This window comes from Mustela nivalis (assembly GCF_964662115.1).
Source record: "Mustela nivalis genome assembly, chromosome: 15".
Taxonomy (NCBI): Eukaryota; Metazoa; Chordata; class Mammalia; order Carnivora; family Mustelidae; genus Mustela; species Mustela nivalis.
This window is the reverse complement of record NC_139034.1, coordinates 24,897,611-24,918,408: the sequence shown is the minus strand read 5'-3', so window position 1 is coordinate 24,918,408 and position 20,798 is coordinate 24,897,611. Positions and strand designations below refer to the sequence as shown.

Sequence of the window (20,798 nt, the reverse complement as noted above, 5' to 3'; positions counted from 1 at the left end):
TTTATGGCGGCGGTGGAGGGGGAGTGTAGTAAATTCTAAGGATTCTAAACTTGCAGCAAGAGGCTGAGTCTTCTGCTTCCTCTGTCAGCGTCCTACTGCCCACATATCCCCACCCCCCTCCATGCTCAGAACTCGGCAATCTACCCATAAACTGACTGAGCACATCAAAAAATAACAGAGAGATACTAAATTTTGAGGATCCCATTCCCCTAGCAGAAAATGCTCCGTATAAATGTACAACATTATTGTAAAATTGCTAGAAAGCCCCGAAGAGGGAACGGACCTTTTTCAAGTTAAGTCAGATTATATCCTTGAGCTGCATGTTCCATAAATTCTGGAATAAAAGCCACAGCCTCCAAAAGGTTAATAATCTCAACTGGAGAGGGAATTTTTTTTTTCAGAAAAGGATGATGATCTTTCTCATAAGCTTCTAGCACGAGGTTAGTGGGTTCAACTGCATTTATGGGGGGGGGAGGATGGAAGAAAGAAAACAGTGTACTATTTTCTCTTTTTTTCCTTAGTTTTTTCCTTTGGGAAATCCTTGACCTACCTTACTGTAGAAGTTTAAGGCGTACAGCATGATGATTTGATTTACATGGATTGTGAAATGATCACTACAATCGATTTGTTGCTTTGGTGGGTCTTTAGTGGTTCCACATAAAGTTTGGGAGTGTTATTTCTGCTTCTGTGAAAAATGCCATTGGGATCTCAATAGAGCTTTTGTCAATTCTCTAGATTGCTTTTGATAGTTTAGACATTTTAACAATATTAATTCTTCCAATCTGCAAACACAGTATATATTTCCATTTATTTGTGTTTTTTTTAAAATTTCTTTCATCAATGTCTTACAGTTTTCAGTTTACCTTCTTAGTTAAATTTAATCCTAAGCATTTTATTGTTTTTTTATGCTACTGTAAGTGGGATCAATTTCTTTATTTCTTTTTAAAAAATTTCATTGTTTATGTATATAAATTCTACAGATTTTTGTATGTTAACTGTGTATTCAAAAACTTGGGTGAATTCATTGATTAGATCTGTTTTGGGGTTGAGTCTTTAGGATTTTTTATATATAAAATAATGTAATCTGCACATAGAAACTATTTTACTTCTTCTTTTCCAATTCTGATACCTTTTATTCTTCTTGCCTGATTGCTCTGGCTAGGACTTCCAGTACTTTATTGAACAGGAATGGGGTGAATGGGCATCCTTGACTTGTTTCTGACTTGAAGGAACAGCTTCCAACCTTTCACCATTGAGCATGATGTTTGCTGTGGGCTTGTCATACATGGCCTTTATTATGTAGAGATATGTTTTCCTATGCCTAATCTATTAAGAGTTTTTAGTCATGAATGGAGGTTGAATTTTGTTGAATGCTTTAAATGATCATACGATCCTTTTCCATTTTGTTACTGTGATATATCACATTGATTTGCATAGGTTGAACCATCCTTGCATTTCAGGGATAAATCCCACTTGATCATGGTGACAGATTCTTTTAATGTGTTGCTGAATTTTGTTGAGAATTTTTGCATCTATATTCATCAGGGATATTGGCCTGTAATTTTTTTTTCCCCCTAGTGGTGTCCCCTTCTAGTTTTGGGATCAAGGTAATGCTGGCTTCATAAAATGGGTTTCTGGATATTCTCTCCTCTTGAAATTTTAAGAAGCATTGATGTTAACTCTTTTTTTTTTTTTTAATATTTGATAAAATTCATCAGTGAAACCATCTGGGCCTGGACTTTATTGAAGGATTTTTGGTTATTTGTTCAATTTCCTCACTAGTAGTTGATCTATTCATATTTTTTTTTTATTTCTTCTTGATTTGGCCTTGGTAGGTTGTATGTTTCTAAGAATTTTTTTTCATTTTTTTGTACGTTTTCTAGTTTATTGGTATATAATAGCCTTTAATAATCCTTTGACTTTCTCTAGTATCAATTGTAATATCTCTTTTTTCATTAACAACTTTGGTGATTTGGGTTCTTTCTCTTTTTTCCTTGGTTAGTCTAGCTAAAATTTTGTCAATTTATTTATCTTTTCAAAGAAATAACTGTTACTTTGGTTGATCTTTTTTATTGTGTTTGTTTTCTATTTCATTTAATACTGCTCAAGTATTTATTATTTCCTTTCTTCTAATAGCTTTGAGTTCAGTTTGTTCTTTTTCTAGTTCCTTAAGGCATAGAGGTAGGGTGTTTATTTGGGACCTTTCTTCTTAATGTAGGCATTTATTGCTATAAACTGCACTCTTAACTGCTTTTGCTGCATTGCACAAGTTCTGGTATATTGCATTTCCATTTAAAAAAATTTTTATGAATATATAATGTATTTTTAGCCCCAGGGGTACAGGTCTGTGAATCACCAGGTCTACACACCTCACAGCACTCACCATAGCACACACCCTCCCCAATGTCCACAACCCTACCACTCTTTCCCGAATTTTCTCCCCCCAGCAACCCTCAGTTTGTTTTGTGAGATTAAGAGTCTTTTATGGTTTGTCTCCCTCCTGATCCCATCTTGTTTCATTTATTCCTTTCCTACCTCCCAAACCCCCCATGCTGCATCTCCACTTCCTCATATCCGGGAAATCATATGATAGTTGTCTCTCTCCGGTTGACTTATTTCGTTAAGCATAATACCCTCTAGTTCCATCCACGTCATCGCAAATGGCAAGATTTCATTTCTTTTGATGGCTGCATAGTATCCATTGTATATATATACCACCTCTTTATCCATTAATCTGTTGATGGACTTCTAGGTTCTTTCCATAGTTTGGCTATTGTAGACATTGCCACTATAAACATTCGGGTGCATGTGCCCCTTCGGATCACTACGTTTGTATCTTTAGGGTAAATACCCAGTAGTGCAATTGCTGGGTTGTAGAGTAGCTCTATTTTCAACTTTTTGAGGAACCTCCATGCTGTTTTCCAGAGTGGTTGCACCAGCTTGCATTCCCACCAGCAGTGTAGGAGGGTTCCCCTTTCTCCGCATCCTCGCCAGCATCTGTCATTTCCTGACTCGTTAATTTTAGCCATTCTGACTGATGTGAGGTGGTATCTCATTGTGCTTTTGATTTGTATTTCCCTGATGCTGAGTGATGTGGAGCATTTTTTTTTTTATGTGTCTGTTGGCCATCTGGATTTCTTCTTTGCAGAAATGTCTGTTCATGTCCTCTGCCCATTTCTTGATTGGAGTATTTGTTCTTTGGGTGTTGAGTTTGCTAAGCTCTTTATAAATTTTGGATGCTAGCCCTTTATCTGATGTGTCATTTGCAAATATCTTCTCCCGTTCTGTCAGTTGTCTTTTGGTTTTGTTAACTGTTTCCTTTGCTGTGCAAAAGCTTTTGATCTTGATGAAATCCCAGTAGTTCATTTTTGCCCTTGCTTCCCCTGCCTTTGGTGATGTTCCTAGGAAGAAGTTGTTGAAGAAGTTGCTGCCTGTGCTCTCTCTCCTCGAGGATTTTTATGGATTCCTTTTTCACGTTGAGGTCCTTCATCCATTTTGAGTCTATTTTCGTGTGTGGTGTAAGGAAATGGTCCAGTTTCATTTTTCTGCATGTGGCTGTCCAATTTTCCCAACACCATTTGTTGAAGAGCCTGTCTTTTTTCCACCAGACATTCTTTCCTGCTTTGTTGAAGATTAGTTGACCATAGAGTTGAGGGTCTATTTCTGGGCTCTCTATTCTGTTCCATTGATCTGTGTATCTGTTTTTGTGCCAGCACCATACTGTCTTGATGATGACAGCTTTGTAATAGAGCTTAAACTCTGAAATTGTGATGCCACCAGCTTTGGCTTTCTTTTTCAATAGTCCTTTGGCTATTTGAGGTCTTTCTGGTTCCATATAAATTTTAAGATTATTTGTTCTATTTCTTTGAAAAAAAGGATGGTATTTTCATAAGGATTGCATTAAATATGTAGATTGCTTTAGTTAGCATAGACATTTTCACAATATTTGTTCCTCTAATCCAGGAGCATGGAACATTTTTCCATTTCTTTGTGTCCTCTTCAATTTCTTTCATGGGTACTTTATAGTTTTCTGAGTATAGATTCTTTGCCTCTTTGGTTAGGTTTATTCCTAGGTATCTTATGGTTTTGCATGCAATTGTAAATGGGATTGACTCCTTAATTTCTCTTTCTTCTTGCATTTCCATTTTCTTTTTGGTCTTAAGGAAATTTACTTCTCCTTAATTTCTTCTTTGATCCACTGGTTGTTTAATTTCCATGCACTCATGCATTTTTCAGTTTTCCTCTCATTATTGATTTCTAGTTTCATCCCATTGTGGTAAGAAAAGATACTTCCTGTTATTTCAGTCTTCTTATATTTGCTAAGACATGTTTTGTGGCCCCAACATATGATCTATCCTAGAAAATGTTTCACACATACTTGAGAAGAGTGTGTATTCTGCTATTGTTGGGTAAAATGTTCTGTATATATCTGTTAGGTTTATTTTCTCCATAGTGTTGTTCAAAACTGCTGTTTACTTATTGTTTCTTTTGTTTCGGTTGTCTCTTTCCCTTGTTTCTAGATGGTCTATCAGTTGTTGAGAGTGAAGTATTAAAGTCCCCAATTATTATTATATTACTGTTTATTTCTCTTTTAAGCTCTGTTAGTTTTTATTTTATATATTTGGGTGCTCCAATATTGGGTGCATAAGTATTTATAATTATTATATCTTTTTGTTGTATTGATTCCTTTATCATTACATAATAATCTTCTTTAACTTTTTTTTTTCTTTTTATCATTATTAGTTTAAAGTCTGATATAAGCATAGCTACCCCTGCTTTTTTTTCTTTTTTCTTTTTTGGTGAGCATTTGCTTGAACTATCTTTTTCCATCCTTTCATTCTTAGCCTATGGATGTCCTTAGAACTGAAGTGAATCTCTTTCTAGGCAGTATATTGTTGGATCTTGTCTTTATTTTTGTTTTTTAATCTATTCAATTATTTTTGTCTTTTGGAGAATTTAATCCACTTACACTTAAAGTAATTATTGATAGGTAAGGACTTACTGTTGCCAATTCGTTAATTGTTTTCTGGTTATTTTACAGATCCATTGTTCCTTGTTTCTTATCCTGCTAACTTTTTGTGTGTCTTTGTGTTTTTTGGTATCAGTATGCTTTGACTTCTTTTATCATGTTTTTTGTGTAGTAACTACTGGTTTTTCCCTTGTGATTACCAGGAGGCTTACCTAAAATATCTTAAACTTATAACACCTTATTTTAAACTGGTAACTATATAACTACAATAGAAGTTACACTTTACACTTTTACTTCTTCTCCCTCTCACATTTTATGTTATTGCTGTTATAACTTACATTTTTTTTATATGTTGTGTTGCTAATGGCAGATAGTTGTATTTATGGGTATTTTCGCTACATTCATTTTTTAAAACTTTTAAATTAGAGTTGTGAGTTATATACCACTACTACCCCTTTGCAGAATCTAACTATGACAATTTACTTACCATTATCAGGGAGATTTATGCTACCCTTTTGTGTTTTTATGATGTTAATTGGTGTTCTTTTACTTCTAGTCAAATAATTCCCTTAGCATTTTTTGTAAGGCTATTCTGGTGGTAATGAACTCCATTAGTTAGTTTGTTTGTTTTGTTTTTTGTTGGTTTTTTGTTTTGTTTTGTTTTGTTTTTTGGAGGGGTATGTCTTTATCCCTTCTAAATTCCTGTGAATTTTTCTTTGGAGGGGGGGAGTCTTTATCTAAATTCCTGTGAAGGAGAGCTTTGCTGGGTATGAAATTCTTGCACTGAATTCTCTGGTCAGGTGAGGCCAGAGGTTTTGCTGTGCAGATGGAGGAAGACAGGCTGTGCTCTCCGTTCAGATGCCTGTATGTAGGGCTATTGAATGGGCTACATGGCTTGTTGTGTTCTCTGGTTAGATTCCCTGGTCAGATAGGCTAAAGGCTATATTCGAATTACACTCTCTGCTTAGGCACAAAAGGGGAAGCAACTCTAAAACCTGTAGAGCTGTTTGTTGTCTTGCAAACTAGTGGCTCTGTCTCCCAGCTTGAGCACCAGCGGTCCACACGGCTTTTGGCTTTGGGTGTTTTCACTGCCCTTCTGGTCAGAGCTGGAAGGCACTTTCCATGTGGGTGGAGCCATGACTCAGCACCTTGCCTGGCTGGGGACAAACCAGGCTCAGGACCCACAGAACTCCAGATTGCGGCTCCAGATCAGGCAGGTCTGTGCCACAGTGGGTTCCCCAGTCAGTGTGTGCCTTCACCTTGTTTCTATAGATGAGCAGAGTCGCTGGTTGGGGTTACTGCTTGGAAAGTCAGTCTGCCAGGATCCCCGAGTGCTGGTTGCTGCAGGCCCTTTCCTCCTTCTCTGTTGCAGATTCTCAGTGGTTGGGCCCAAAGATGACCCTGCGATCCCTTGCAGTATGAGATCAGAGTAGGGACTCCCACAAAGTGACCCAGAAAGTTGGGGAATCTGGTTGTCCCCACTGGAGTTTCTTTTCCACCTGGAGGGGTTGGAGACTCATGGGAAACCCCTCTATGTGGCGCTGTGCTTTCGTGGAGGAGGAGCAGTGCGGTCACTGTGTGTAGTGTGTAGCTGCTGGTCTTACTCTCCTCAGTCTGTCTTGGCCTCTCAGGTGCTCAGTGGTGCTTCAGCCTCATAGTCAAGCTCTGAGACTCTCTCATGGTGTCTTATTCTTGCATAGATGTTAGTCGTTCTTGTGTGGGGGGATCAAGGTCAGGAACAAGGTATGTCACTATCTTGGTGATGTCAGTTGTCAACATCCTATTTTAACTCCTAAATCATTACTTCTGCTTCGCCATTTAGGTACTGGTGGGATTCTTGGAAAGCCATTTTACCTCTCCAGGTTTTGCATTCTCATTTCTAAAATGCAGGGTTTTGACTGAATGGCCTTTAGAACCCCTCTGTAGCTCTAATATTTTATGATTTAGCATAAAAGTTACGAAGTAACTGTTGTGTTGGGCTTGTAGTGCAGGTAGATGCAATGTTTTCTGTGATTATACATGGCAAGCCAGACATGCTCCAGTCAGAAGAGGGTCTCACTAGGATTCTGGAGTCCGTAAGTTCACATAGGCTCATTGGTTGGAGAAGCAGACAGTATGTGCATGGTGGTTGTTCAGAGCTCAACAGACCAAGGTGCATATGTGGGTGCTGCTTCTCCCTCAGTGTGTGACATTGGACTTAATACTTAAAATCTCATGTGTCAAATGTGGATAATGAGTTCCAGCTCAGAGGGGCTGATGGGTAATTAAAAGAGGTACTGTGTAAATGCTTGATGTGGTTCTTGGGACATAGTACATGGTCAGTAGAAGTTTGTTATCATTGTTCATTCGTGTAGACGATCTCATGAATGATCTCTGTGGTCCCATCCAGCCTAAACAGCTGTAACTTTTATGACTTTGTGGAAAATGTAGTGGCAGATGATCTCCAGGATGTTTGGTTAGCTGGAGTTTGGAGAATGAGGCCAAAGATCATATGAAAGCTCTTAGCCTATGATAATGGTAAATGCTATTTTTGAGTTATGATACATTTACTGACATAATGGAGGCCTTTTATTAAACTTTATTAAACTCGCATGTATTTCTGTTTTGCAATTGCACTGATATTTTTCTGGGAGGTGGGGAAGCCAGGGAAGTATTTTGTGACACCTCCTGCTAGAGGCCAAAGAGTTGTGGTTCTTAACCTATTAGAAATGCACTGCCTGAGGAAAATGGCTTCTTTAGCAAATCTGAAATGATCACAAAGGATGTAAGGTCCTATCTGGGCACTGATGGGGAGGAAGTGCTGGCTCCGGGCTGTGTCTCGCCTTGCTCACAACCTAGCTCTGGGTCCAAAGTCCACAAACCCAGGGCTCTTTTGCAGGATCTGCTTGCGGTAGACTCTTTGACTTGTGTGAGTGATTGTTCTTCTGGGTGCCCTGACCTGGATTCTGACCACCCGGGAACATCACTGGGAACCTTTGTGAGTCTCTCCAGCCTATGACTCAGCTTAGCGTGGCACGGCTGGGGCAGGATGGCGAAAGGTAGCTTGCATGTATGGACTGGTGTGGCTGGGCTTGGAAGGCCGCCTAGCAGAAGGCATAATTCTGATGATGCATTTTGAAGCCTGGTGCACAGTAACTGTCTCTTAAGGAGCTAGTTTACTATGATGTTTGCCCTTAAATCTGTTGTATCGCATGCCTGACTTTTAGGATGAAATTAAAAAATAAAACTGAAAGTTAAAGTAAGTTTTTCTCAAAATCAATGTACGACATAGTAAATTTTGAGGAGGACAATGCATACCAATTCAAAGGCTGTCTGTATTTAATAGTAAATAATGCAATCTATAAGCCAAATGAAATGATCTGTTCACTGCATGTCAATGGAATTTAGGGTCAATCCAAATTTAAGATAAGTGCCATACCTGGTGTATTTAACTGGGGCATTGCACTCTGTACCACGTGCCACCCACTCTTGCATACTTTCTCAATGGGCAGTATCAGTCTTTCTAGAGAAGAATTGTAAGGAGTTTTATCTGTTCAGGTTTAGGGGCCTCTCTGTGGCTCTGGAGTTACCATAGTATCTGTGAGACATCATCACCTGGCACAGGACGAGACTGCTGATTAGGGAGATTACTGATATGATTGAAGGCATCTAGACGAATAATATCTTAAAAATTCAGTTATTCATTTTGAGCCCATTTAATCAGGTGCAATTAAAACAGAAGTTGAGAACTGAAATTAGAGAAGCCAAAATAAATCATATTTGACCCTCAGCTTCTACCAGGGACTTTTTATATGTCGGTCTTTGAGATCAAGTGAATGCCACCTCCCAGGAGTGGCCTGCTTGCATTGACCCCATACCTTCCAGTCTACCCGTGCCCGTGGCATGTGTCCTGTGGTCAAGCAGGACATCTTCCTTGTTATCGCTGCCACTTCCGACATATCTGGGCTTATGCATGGCTCTGATTTTGTTTGTCATGGTGAGCTACTCAATGCTGCAGCTGGGCTTCAAGTATCCTCTCTGGGTCAGAGCTGCCCATCATATGCAGTGCTAAGTCTAGTCTGCAGTGTGAATGGCCTGCCTAGGAGTGGATCCTCAGTTTGCACTGGCCTTTAGCACACATGCTCCTTTCTGACTTCTGGCTGCTCACCTGCTGCCACCCTGGGCTATGTCCCCACCTGTTGACATCCATGCTCCTTGGGTTGGTTTGGTGTGCTCCTGACCCTGGTTTGCCCACTCTCCTGTGCCTGCCTTCTCCCTTCATCTCCTTTATGTGTCACTGTCTTTATGTGATGATGCCACAGACCAATCCCTTTTACCCCTATTCTTCTCATAGAATGCTGCCCTAGAATCCTTGCTGGCTGTTCAGGCACAGGGTGTGTATGGAAGAACGGTGGGCTAGAGTCAGACTCTGGTCCTGCTTGACCACAGACTTTCTGCCTGCTAGCTGTAGAACCTCAAGTCACGTGACTTCTTTGCTTGCGTTTCTTCATCTGCAAAATGGGAATAATAACGATAATCATAGTACTTAACCTGCTTACCTTAGAAGTGATTATTAGGATTAATGATGCTGGGCATATTTTTGGATTTTTATTTGCTAGTCATGTATCTTCTCTGGAGAAGGGACTGTTCACTTCTTTTGCTCATTACAAAACAGGGTTGTCTTCTTTTATTAAGTTTTTAGAATTCTTTACATATTCTAGATACAAGTCTTTTACCAGATACATGCTTTGCAAAAATTTCTCCTGGACTGTGCTTGACATATCATTCTCTTAGTATCATTAGAAGAGCGAAAGATTTTAGTTTTGAAGAAGTTTAATATGTTATTTCATAAACATTATTGTTTTTCTTTTTGTGTCCCATTTAAGAATCTTTGTCTCCCCAAGTATGTTTTGCAACTGTTTTTTTTCCCTAGAAGTTTTATAATTTTTGTTTTTATATTTAGGTCTATCATTCATTTTGACCGTGTGTGTGTATACACATGCCGTGTGATGTCAGGGTTGAAGTTCGTCATTAGTCATTAATGAAATAACCACAATTTGCTATCACTACGTAGCTATAAGAATAGATAAAACTAAAGACTGGCCATACCAACTGTTAATGAAGATTTGGGGAGTCGAAGCCTTATATACTCTTGGTAGGAATGCAAAATCCTACAACCACTTTGATAAACAGTTTGATCGTTTCTTAAAAAGTTAAACCTACAATTAATCTAGCTGTGTAGATATTTACCCCCCAAGAACTGAAAGCATATATCCCTACAAGGACTTGCCCATGAATATCTACAGCTGCTCTATTTGTAATTGCCCCAAATGGAAACAACTTAAACATCCAATCCATAAGAGAATGGATAAATAAATTGTGGTATATCCATAAAATGGAATACTAATGAGCAACAGCATGGCTGAATCTCAAAATAATTATGGTGAATAAAAAAGAGATAGATATCATATAAGTCCATCCAAATAAAATTTTAGAAAATATAAACTAATCAATAGAAACAGAAAGCAGACCAGTGGTTACCTAGAGATGGGGGTGGTGGAGTCAGCGTGGAGTGGTTATGAAGGGGCGTGAGGAAGGTTTGTGGGGGTACATTCACTGCCCTGAATGTGGTGATGGCTTCACAGAGCGTACATATATGAAAACATACTAAACTGTATGCTTAAAAACATGCAGTTTATTGTAGGTCAATCATCTTACTAAAGTTGTTAAATGGGGAAAAACTGGAATAAATATCCACCTATATAAAGAAAAAAAAAAAAGAAGGGGGGTGGATTACAAGTCCCCAGTGGTGTAAGGCCCAGAAAATTGCATGGATAGCCTTAATCTGGTCTTGAAATGTGTATTGTCATCATTATCTATACCACATAGACTAGGAGAGTTTCCAGGAAGAGTTTCCAGTTACTGGGGGTGGGCCTCAGAATCTAGTTTTCCCAACTCCACCCAGTGGAAAATGTCCAGTTAAGATTCTAACACACACGGCTGGACAAAGGCCTGATTGCATGCTAGCACATGACTGCACACTGTGATCCTCAAGGTATTTCTCTTGACCATATCCCAGTCCTCTCATAATTCTCTCACACTCCCAACAAAGAAAGCAGTAGCTTAAAGTGCAAAGGTTTACCTGTATTTAGGAGTTCCAGACCCAGCTGTAGAGCAGAATTATAGGGAGCTTTTGGGAAATGCGGATGGCTTGTTCTGTACCTAGAGACTCTGATTCACTTGACCTACATTCTTAAAACTCCTCTGGTGATTCTAGGTGATTCTAAGGTACAACTAGAGTTTGAGCCCCATGTTGGGTATAGAGATTACTTAAAATATATAGGGATGCCTAGGTGTCTCAGTTGGTTAAGCATCTATCTTTGGCCTAGGTCATGATTCCGGGGTCCTGGGATTGAGACCCACGTCGGGCTCTCCGCTCAGTGAGGAGCCTGCTTCTCCCTCTCTCTTTACCTACTGATCCCCCTGCTTGGGCTCTCTCGCTCTGTCAAATAAATAAATAAAATCTTAAAAATATATATATAAATATATATATAATATATAATAAAAAATATATATATATATTAAAAGATATATATATATATATATGGTGCAACTAGAATTGAGAAGGACTCAAGTGGAGAGCTTGGAACCTCTACCATCACCTGCCTCACCCCCGTGGCGGTGTCATTTCCTAGTTCATTCTGTGCATCTCTAACTTTCTGTTCAATCAGTGTTAGAAAGTAGTTGGGCGGGACCAATTATGGTAATGATGATGATGATGATAATAATAATAATAGATATTCAAATAGTGTTTGGCCTTTTTTCAAAAAATTTCCATGAGCATTTTCTCATTGTGTCTCATAAATAATGTGAGAAGTAGGTAAGAGAGAATGATATTATTTGTAACCCTTTTTGTCTTTTTCCTAAATAATTATAAGTACAATAAATGGTCACTTAAGGATGTTTTAAGAAAAAAATATGGAAAACTAGGAATAGAAAAAATTCATCTGTAATCCAACCTCTCAGAGAAAACCAGGGTCAACATCTGTTTTCTTTTAATGCAGTTATAATATATGCACTTAATTTTTTTAAACAACATTGGGCACAAGCTGTTTCACTGTTTTGTGACCTGGTCTTTTTACTTAATACATTATAATCATTTCCCCATATCCATAAATATGTTTTGAGAATATTTTTAGTGACTGTTTTCTAGTACATTTCACAGAAACATGATTTATTTAACGAATTCCCTGTTGTTTGACAGCAGTTTTTCAAGTTTTCTGTATTAAAAAACTATATCTTTGGGGCACCTGGGTGGCTAAGTCAGTTAAATGTCTGACTTTGGCTCATGTGGGGCTTTGGGCTCAGTGGGGACACTGCCTCTCCCTCTCCCTGTTTGTGCACTTGCTCTCTTTCTCAAATAAATAAATAAAATCTTAAAAAAATATATATGCATGTATGTATATATATCCTTATGTGGAGTACCTGGAACCTCTCCTATAGGTCCAGCAGGGGTATAAATTCATACAGTTATTTTGGAAAATGTTTGACAGTATCTACTAATGTGAATATGTGCATATCCTATGCTTCAGCAAATCCTCTCCCAGGTACATACCTATAAATATGTGTACATATGTTCAACAGAAGATGGGTACACAAGTATTCATAGTTGCTCTTCTAGTTATGGCCCTTACTGGAGACAACCCAAATATTCCTAGGTAATAGATGTGTAAATTAACTATAGTATATTCATGCACTGGAATACAATATAGCAACAAAAATGAACACATTACAGGGGTACCCGACATCACGATGACTCTCACAAACAATAGTGAGAAAAGCCTGACATAAAGAATACACAGAAACACAGCATGATTAGTTTATCCTGTTGGAAATTAGACTAGGGATTACCTTCATGGAAGGTGTAAAAGAAGTTTTGGGTTTGTTTCTAGGTTTGGTTGGCGATGAAACTGTCCACTTTATGAAAACTGATTGAGCTGTATTTTTATGATCTATATATTTTCCTGGGATTTATTTCAATAAAATTGACCAAAGCTTACTAGACACTTTAAAGACAACTCTTGCTATCTCTTTCTTTTGACTGGGGGAAATGTGGCTTTGAGAGCTGTTGTGAGCTGTATTGTTCTCCCCTGCAACCAAATTCTTATGTTGAAGCCCTAACCCCCTGTACCTCAGAATGTGACTGTTTGCAGATCAGGACTTTAAAAAGATAAAAAGGTAATTAAGCACAAATATATATGGTCATAAACAATCCAATCTGACCCGTGTCCTATAAGAAGAGGAGATTAGAACACAGAAATACATAGCCCAAGAGATGCCCAAGTCAGGATGCAGTGAGACGAAGGCTACAGATAAGCCAAGGAGAGAGGTCTCAGGTGGAACCAAACTTGATGACACCTTGATCTTAAACTCTAACCTTCAGAATTGTGAGAAAATAAATTTCTGTCATTTAAGATGCCCAGTCTGTGGCATTTTGTTGTGGTAGCCCTAGCAGACTTATGTAAAAATCGAAGCTTTTTTTTTTCTTTTCAATATCAAACATATATTATGTAGCTGAGCAGGACTTGAATATCCATTGTCCAACTTTAAATTTTACTGTCTCATCAATACCCACATGAGAGACTGATAGTGGTGCTGTGAGGCAGCTAAGGAAAGCACCATCTCCATGGATCAGCTGCCCTTATCAGGAGGAAATGTTTCTGAGTACCCAACAGGTCACATTCTAAAAGCAAGCCAGGGGCATGTGGCTGGCCCATTTGGAAGAGCACTTGACTCTTAATCTTGGGGTTATGAGCTCAAGTCCCCATTGGGTGGAGAGATTACTTAAATTAAAAAAATAAATAAATAAAAGGAAGCCAAAGCATCCTTCCCTTCTGTCAGGTTACTTGCTCGGGTGTGATGACTGCCTCATTCAGAGGAGACTTGCTGAAGGAAGGTGCATTTTTTCTTCCCCCAAACTCAGAACTTTTGAGAGGCAGTGCTGGTTAGTAATTAATTGTTGCTGGTCATTAAAGTCATCTCATCTTTTGAAACATCCTGGGAAATGGCTGAGAGTGATAGAAATGCTATTTCCTGTTCCTCTTGCTACTTCCATCCCCTCAGATTTGGCCTTCTGGGAGCTGAAACATTTTGTTTTTACATTTATCTGTCAGTGATATTATAATGTTAGCATTTTAAGGGCTTATCATATTAGGACTTCCTCAGGATATTAAAACATCTGTTTCTAACTGCAAAGAGAAGAGAGGAAAAAAATAACATGTATTTGACTTTTAATCCTAAATGTAACAGAATAATATGTATGTTGACCTGACTAGCTTGTGGAATTTTCCTGATAAGCATGTAGAATAAAGGGATCAGAAGGGGATTTGGAATATAAGTTAGGGAAGGTCACCCATCCTGTAGGATCTGAATTTGCCCTACTTTGGAAAGTGTATACAATTTTCTTTGAGTTCAACAAGTATTAGTTGAGATTGTACTCCTTGTTGGATATCATATCATTATCATAAATAGTGTAAGAGGGGGGTCCCTTCTGTTAAAAGATTTTGAGCTTGTTGTGTTGATAAGTAAAGTGGCTTTGCCTATGATTTCCATAGCTTATGCCTTAAGAGAATTTTCAGGCTGTGCTGTGGAAAGAGAGTACCTAGGAGGGGACTGGTGGTCCTTCTGGGTTGAAAAGTCAGAGCTGAGAGGTCTTCAGGGTTCAGAGAGCAGAGCACAAGAAAGGAGATTGCCACACGGAAAAGAAACTCCAAAGATCTATAGCCGTCCCCTTGAGCATTCAAGTGAGTTCTGCTCAGTGTACGTAAATGAGGAAACGACTTTCAGGGAGGGAAAGAACTACCTAAAAAGACTAGAGGGAGCAATGCCCAGCATTCCTGCAGGACCAGGAATAGTGTCTGTCTACACCAGCTGGGCTGGAAAAACTCATAACACATGGGGCATGAGGTAGAGTCCTCAGAAGAGTTGTCCTCAGTAATGGACTAGTTAGCTATAGATTGTACACTGCTCTGGTCTTGCTTAAAAAATCTTAAAAGCAAGACCCCCAAATAATAATTTTTCCAGTTAACAAAAGTGTGCCAGAACAAAATATAAGAATTTCGGAATACAAAAATATTCAGAAACATGATAAAATTCATAATGTCTGGTGTCCAATAAAAAATTACCAAGCTTGTAAAGAAGCAGTAAAATATAAACAAAATGAAGATAAAAACCAGTCAGTTGTAACTGACACACTTAACTCCACAACTGAAAAATGCTAAAGCTGTCAGACAAGGACATTAAAACAGTTTTCATAATTGTATTATAGATTCAAAAAGGTAAATAAAATACCCAAATCTCTAGGGATGAAAACTACAATATCTGAGATGAAAAATACACTGGATAGGTTTAAAGGTAGATTACACATTGCAAAAGTAAAGATTTTAAATTTGAAGGCCTAGAAACAGAAACTATCCAAGGTGAGACACAGAAAATAGAGTGGAGGGGGGTGTGTGGGAAGCACCAGTGAGCTGTGGAATAAGTTCAAGCATCATATTTGAACTAGATTCAGAATCCTCCAGGGTGGAGGGGAGTAGAAAGATTTTTGAAGAACCAATGGCTCAAAGTTTTTAAAATCTGGTGAAAACTGTCAACTCACAGATCCAGAAAACTTCAATGAACCCCAAGAATAAGACACATTAAGAAAACTACATCATCACCTCCTAATCAAATTGCTCAAAATCATTGATAAAGAGTTAAAAAAATCACTGATAAAGAGTAAATATTAAAAGTAACCAGGAAAGGAAGGAAGAAGGTAAGAAGGGAAAAAATAAGAAATGTAGCAGATTTCTTCTTGGAATTATTCAGGGGTGGGATCAGTGGAACAATATCTCTACTAAAAGAAAAAAAATCCATCAGTTTAATATCTATACACTGCAAAAAAATCTTTTTAAAAAATGAAGACAAAATACAGAAATTTATAGACGTTCAGGTGTTGAAACACTTCATTATCAGCACACACATTATAAAGAATTTTATTTATTTATTTATTTATTTATTTATTTATTTATTTTGATTTTATTTACTTATTTGACAGAGAGATCACAATTCGGCAGAGAGGAAGGCAGAGAGAGAGGGGGGAAGCAGGCTCCCCATTGAGCAAAGAGCCAGATGTAGGGCTTGATCCCAGGACTCTGGGATCATGACCTGAGCTGAAGGCAGAGGTTTAACCTACTGACCCCCAGGTGCCCCTGTAAGGGATTTTTTTTTAAGATTTCATTTATTTTACAGAGAGAGAGATCACAAGTAGGCAGAGAGGCAGGCAGAGAGAGGAAGGGAAGCAGGCTCCCTGCTGAGCAGAAATCCCGTTTCGGGGCTCAATTACAGGACCCTGGGATCATGACCTGAGCGAAAGGCAGAGACTTTAACCCACTGAGCCACCCAGGCACCCACCCCCCATATGGAATTTTAAAAGAAATTTTTCAGGCAGAGGTAAATAGTATCAGATGGAAGTCTGGCTATATGTAGAAATGAAGAACATCAGAAATTTATAACAGCAAATGAAATTTTTTTTCTTATTAAAATCTCTTTAAAATGCATGACAGCAAATTAAACCCAACATAAGCAAAAGAAGGAAAATAATAATGACCAGAATGGAAAACAATGAAATAAAAAAAAGAAGGAAAAGAAAAACAATGAAACCAAAAGCTGGTTCTTTGAGATAATAAAATGAATAGACCTATAGTCAGAGTGGTCAGGATAAAAAGAGGACACAAATCACCAATATCAAGAATGAGAAAGGTGGCATCTCCAGAGATTCTATAGATATTAAAAGGATAATAAGGGATACTATGAATAATTTTATGCCAATAAATTTGACAACTTAACTGAAATGGGGAAACTTATTGGGAGGCAAAAGCTATCAAAACTCACTTAAGAAGAAATAGATAGCCTGAATAGCCATATACCTATTAAAAATACTGAATTTGTAGTTTTAAAATCTTTTCCTAAAGAAAACTCCATATTGTTGCAGCATTTTTCCAAACACTAAAAAAAGCAATTATTCCGGGTGCCTGGGTGGCTCGGTGGGTTAAGCCTCTTTCTTTGGCTCAGGTCATGATCCCAGGGTCCTGGGATTGAGCCCCACATTGGGCTCTCTGCTCAGCGGGGAGCCTGCTTCCTCCTCTCTCTCTGCCTGCTTGTGATCTCTCTCTCTCTGTCAAATAAATAAAATAAAATTAAAAAAGCAATTATTCCAACAATACCAAAATTACAAACCCTTCTAGAATATGGAAGTGAAAGAAATGCATACCAACTTATTCTAAAAGACCAGCACTACCCAAATACCAAACCAGAAAAGACATTACAAGAAAAGCAGTCTGCACACGAATATCACTCACAAATATAGATGCAAAAATTTTAAAGCAAATTTTAGCAAATCTAATCCAACAATGTATAAAAAAAGTACATCATGGCCATGTGGAATTTATCCCAAGAATGATGCCTTAACATTCCCAAATCAATCAATTTAATTCACCATATTATAAAAAGGAAAAAAAAAAACTATAGTATCATCTCAACAGATGTACAAAAAAAGCACTGGGTACAGCCCCACATCTGTAATTGAAGAAAACTCTCTGGTACACAAGAAGTAGACTGGAACTTCCTCTTTCTAATAGAAAGCATCTACAAAAACCTAGTTAACATTATGCAAAATTAATGTAAAATGGATCATAGATCTAAATATAAAGCCTAAAACTATAAACACCTAGAAGAAAATGTGGGAGAAAACAGACCTCAGAATATGAAGAGCCAGAGGAATTGCTTACTGGAAGGACTCTGCCATTTATGCAAAAGTTGAGATTGGATACAACAAGGGCAGGTCAAACAAGTGGACTTTCTTCTGATGCCCCTTTACAGAGGCCCCCGGAAGAACGATATTCCTTTTTTGAACTCGGTGCTTAATAGCCCTTGAAGGCAATAGTGTGTCTCCATCAAGGCAAAGCAGCCAGTATAGGTGAGGTTTCAAGGGGCCCAGTCATTGTCAGTGGGACTGGGTAGAATGCAAGGTGTAGATAGCAGGAAACACAGGAGGGGCTGTATCAGTGCATGAAGGTGCACACTACCTGAGGTCAGGTGAGCTTCCATAGTTGGATTACAGTGCTCTGCTCATCAGAGGCAAGGCCAGGGTCGAGCATCGTCTCTGTATAGGGAGTGGAGTATGTGTGAAGACCATACACATATTAACACCAGACTATGTTTATGCGTGTTGTCAGTATAATTATTTTCATGTTATAGGGTCGTAGAAGTTATGTAACTGCTTCTGATGACTGTTGTGTGTGTGTTTTCCATTATACCATCTATCTCCATAAAAGCAAGCAGGGTTTTGCTAGCTTACAAAGAATAACTTGGATTTCTCTGCAGGACTTGCAAGTATAAGCTCTCCGCCACCTCCCCCACCCCAATTCTCTCTCTTTATGAAAAAGCAGTTATTAAAAATTCTTGGCAAATCTCAAGTGTCCTACATGTTTGGAGGCGAGGCTTCCAAATACCTGGGAATACCTGAACTGTGTCCTCCATGAGTGTTTCTTAGAAGAAAGCTGTGAGGATGAGCCCATCTTTGGCCTGAAATAAAAGAGATTTATGGACAAATACAGGGTTGCTGACTGCAGGTGAAGTGAGCCCTCAGCATCACCAGCCTGAGAAGTGATGGAAAACAATAAATCATGATATTACAGAAGAGTTTTGTGATTCTTTCAGAGGATTCATTTCTGATCACAGCCTATCTGCAGAGCAGATGTATCACATTGGTGGAAGACTGGCTTGCTTGCAAAGTTAACTCTGATACGTTCAGGGAAGGAACAGTGAATCAAGTACCTGTGATTTTCAGCAGAGGGAAAAACTATTCCTATACTGATAATAGTATGTAGAGTCCCTCCAAAATAATACCTTTGGCTGAAAGTGTCATTGCCCTAATGCTTGCAAAGTGGGGACACAGCTACTAGTAGCTTTCACAGTAGAAGCTAATGCACACAGAGAGAGAAGATTTATTTCCTCCTTACTGGTTTTATTATCTTGTGGCATGTATAATGAAGGGTTTTTTTTAAGGCCTGTGCTATCTTTTAAAAAGCATTTTTTTTTGTCATTAAGAATTTAAAAAATCCCCACTGTAGTAGAGACATTCCTTATCCAGATTCAGTGATTAGCGACATGTAGCCATATTTGCTCCATGTATCTCTTTTTTCCTCTCCATTAATGAATATCTTCCTGAGAGATCTTTCTCAGTGAGAAGTCATTTTAGAACCTTTGTTAGGTCCTTGATGGCTAAGATAAGCTTAATACTCTTATTAGTTGTTTAAAGGTTTGTTCGATTAGGATGCAGCCTCCTCCTGTAGCTTTCTTTCCCAATAAATCCTACATGAATTCTATGTTGTAGACAATTTTAATTAATTATAATCCCTGGATACATATTGGAAGTTTCTGCCCCTGCTTATGCCATTTTTTTCCCTTTCCTTTAATTTTTTTTTTTTTAAGAGAGAGAGAGACAGAGAGAGCTCATTAGCCCGAGGGTAGGGGTGGGGGGTGGGGGAGAATCTCAAGCAAAATTCCTGCAGAGCACAGAACCTAATGCAGGGGTCCCTCCCTCCCACGACCCTGAGATTATGGCCTGAGCTGAAATCAGGAGTGGGACACTTAACTGACTGAGCCACCTAGGCACCCCTAAGCCATTTTTTTCCGCCTTGTATTTTCCTGCACTCTACTTCTGATATGCAAAGTCCTGCCCACTGGGCAGACCCTGGCCATCTGTTGGTTTAACAGCCAAACTACAATTCCCAGCTTCCCTTGCAGTTAGGAGTGGGTGTGACTGAGTTGTACCACTTCCAGGCCTTGCTTATATAAGCATGCCAATTTACTCTTCCTCTAGTGTCTTGTCTGCCTGCAAACTATGTAAATATCAGAACAGCTCTGTTATGCAAGTCAGATATGGAAGGTGGCAGAGCCTTCATCTGTCTTGTCCAAGAAAGACTGAGGGGCACAGAGTCTCTCCTCCACTCTTCCGAACTTTTCACTTGTTAGAAAAAACTACTACTGAGTCAAGCTTAACACACTGGAGGATTTCTGTCTTAGGGTAGCTAGTGTATCTTAACAAATGTGTCTGTCCTTCAAGTCTGATTCAGATTCTCTTTCTTCTTTCACATCTACCTTTATTGCTTTTAATTATCATAGCGTAGAGTTCTGAATATTATGTTGATTTTATTGTATGTGCTCCAAGTCACCTCAACATCCTGCCCACCTGCCTCCTAGAGCTGTCCCTGTTCCACACCTATGCTGTCTTCCTTCCTGTAAGTCCCATGGAGGAACAGGAAGTGCCCCTCCCTCTGTCTTAGACCAGGCCCCGCCCTCGAGGCCCATGTCCCTCTCGCTGCTCAGGGAGCCTGTTCTGCTGTGTCTGCCTGGCATTGCTGATTTTCCCTGAACTGGTTTGACGACACGCATGGTTACTCGCTTCAGAGAACCCTTTTTCCTTCCGCTCCTGTGGCCGCCTCAGTCAGGATAGGCCTGGTTACACTGCAGTAACCCAGTTAGTGATTCCCAAATCGCAGTACTCACAAGGGCGAATCTTGTTCTCACCTGTGCTCCATGTTCCCTGTAGGTCGGCTGCAGATCTGCTCTGCGTCCTCTCTCCATTCTGGGCTGATAAAGGGCACTCTGTAGAATGGGGTCCCTCTTGTAGCAGGGGGAGAAAAGGAGATCACAGGGAAGCACATACCCACTTGCAAAGCCTCCACTGGGAAGTGAGTGACCCAGGTCCCCTGTGGTCACATTCCACTGTCCAAATCATGGACGTGGC

The 20,798-nt window shown here is 39.1% G+C and overlaps 1 long non-coding RNA gene across 4 annotated transcripts in view; it reads left to right on the top strand.

Annotated features, from left to right (window-relative positions):
• LOC309848632 overlaps window positions 1–20,798 on the top strand; it is a 248,598-nt gene that overhangs the window by 140,564 nt on the left and 87,236 nt on the right. The window contains exon 1 of one of the 4 annotated variants that reach the window (XR_014303178.1): window positions 6,118–6,186. The exons of the other annotated variants lie outside the window; for them this stretch is intronic. This is a non-coding gene — a long non-coding RNA (uncharacterized lncRNA). Of the gene's footprint in view, window positions 1–6,117; window positions 6,187–20,798 lie in introns of those variants that run through there. 4 annotated transcript variants of the gene reach the window in all.